Source organism: Citrus clementina, unplaced genomic scaffold (assembly GCF_000493195.1).
Source record: "Citrus clementina cultivar Clemenules unplaced genomic scaffold, Citrus_clementina_v1.0 scaffold_3, whole genome shotgun sequence".
Lineage (NCBI taxonomy): Eukaryota > Viridiplantae > Streptophyta > Magnoliopsida > Sapindales > Rutaceae > Citrus > Citrus x clementina.
In genome coordinates, this window is record NW_006262339.1 from 24,872,747 (window position 1) to 24,875,212 (window position 2,466).

The following is a 2,466-nucleotide window of genomic DNA, read 5'->3' on the forward strand; positions in this document are numbered from 1 at the left end:
TCACCTCTTGTAGTCAAGGCTTATAATTAATTAAGAGACATGGATAACAACGTGAGTGCTGTAATAATATTGATTTCTCAACCAAATCTTCTGTCTTTTACCTGACTTTCATTTTTCTATTGATGGTAGCTAACTATTGTTTTCTTATTATTTCTTTTATCTAGGCTTAAATTTTATGAGAAATTTGTAAATTTTCAATTATTGGGTGAAATTGGTATGCAAATGATGTGTTTTATAGCAATTTGTGTCTTTCTTATCTTCAAGACTATCATCAGTTGATAATGTTGCTGTTACCTCAGGTTCTCGTGAGTCTAAACGTTTTTTAATTAATTGAAAATGATATAATGATTAATTAATTGTTGATAATAAAACCAATTTAATACGACGTCTCCCCATTTCTTTCTTTATTTCTTTTAAACCTCAATCATTGTCAAAACTGTTAATGGGTTGCAATTAAACACTTAATAAATCTTAAACTTGTTGTTAGCAATTAACATTTGCTAAAGGAACCGTCTTAAGTTTCAATTCTTTAAATTAATGTTAATTAGATTTAAGACGAAAATTAATTATTCGCTAAGACTTATCTATATATAAAAAAGTTGATACAAAATGTTGTATAATTAAATATGAGATTATGGTGTTAAAATTAGGTATTGGTAGTGGCATTGTTGAGGGAAGATGAAAGAACATTCATTCCTATATTAATTAAATTATATGTTATGACGTAAGGAAATAAATTGTCCATTTTTGTATTTTATATTTTGTGAAGATTTGAAACAATGTGCTTTCTTTTTGGAGTGATAATAATTGGATCTATTGCTTTTTCCTTTTAATGTTTTATAAACATATATTGTCTATTTGCATCAAATAAGTCCCAATCTCTTTTACAATCACTAATAAAACACCTTTCAATTATTAAACTATAAATATGTGTCATTGAAAATCCAATTTTGTTGAATCTAGATTAAATGTTAATTTTTTTATATGTGTATATTTATAATAATATGTGATTAAAATTTAGTTCTATCTATATTGTTATTTAAAAACTATTAATCAAACGACAAACCTTTATAAAATTCAACACAAAAATTAGATCAACATTGAATCTTTATTCAATCTCGATTAGGAACCTATTTGATATAAATTGATAAACAATATCCTTATTTGATATAATATAGGGACATTGATATTATTATTATAAGATTTCCTTTTGGCTCTTTTTCAATGCTATTTTTAGATTTTATACATTATCATCTTTTCCTTCACTTTTTTATTCTTGAATACAACAGCTATAAAAAACCAACGGTTCAAAGGGGCTTTTTTTGTGTTTGAATTTTCAAAGTTCCCACTTATTTTATTTATTATTGGAGGACAAAAATATTTTCTTAGGCGACTAAAATGTAAATTAAGTAAAAAATTCCTCCCAAATTTGTTTTGGATAACTTTGGAATTTGAGGCCAGGAACATGTTGGACGTTAATATATCAGAAACAGAGCAAAACATAGAGTTTTCAGGTGCCCAATTCATTAGTTTCATCATTTAAGTCCTCGTGCGGGGACTTGAGTCACTTAATTTGACCAAGTTGATGGCTGGTTAAAATGGTTAGAAAGAGCAAGAAAGGGCAACAAAGGAACGAAAAAATGATTTTCGGTTTTGCATTACAAACTTTAACTTTATAAAGCCGATCAACAACAGACTTCGGGAGATTGATTTGTGACAGAAGATAGAGAATTTAGGGAGGGTTTCTTCCCTGAAGAGTTAAAAAAACAATTGAAATTTAAAAATTTTCAATAAATATAAATATAATATGGATAGTTTCATTTGTTTAGTAGACTAATCATATTAAAATAATGTTAGTAAGGAAAATAATTTAAAAAATATTCATAATTAAAATAATTTAAAAAATATAAATTACCTCTCTCCCCTCATTTTTTAAGCAAAAATAAAAATAACTTGAAGTTTTTAAAAATAATGAAGTAATTTAAAAATAATCAATTTGGAATAATTCAAAATTTACCCAAGAGATTATTCACAATATCAATCAATGAATTAGAAACATTATGTGTTAAGTGGTATAATCATACATATAACTATTATTTTTAACTTATTGATCTCAATATTGAGCTTTCAGATTAGATATTTGGGGTTTCATTTTTCAGATTTCGGTGACTGAAAGTCTGAAACTCAAAGTAACAAAAATTGTTGATTACGAAAATTAAATTTATATTTTATCGCAAGTGAAGTGTAGAGATTAATCCAATTATTGCGCCTAGAGGTTATTTCGGGTTACGATGATAAGCCTTTTTTTGCATTGTCACTACCAACTTATTATCTACATTCATCTGCAGAACGGAGCAAGATGCCAAGAAAGAAATATAACACAAGAAAAGTAAGTTCCCCCAATCGTTCAAAACAAATACATACATAGACAAAAAAAAAAAAGACATATCATATCACACTTAAATA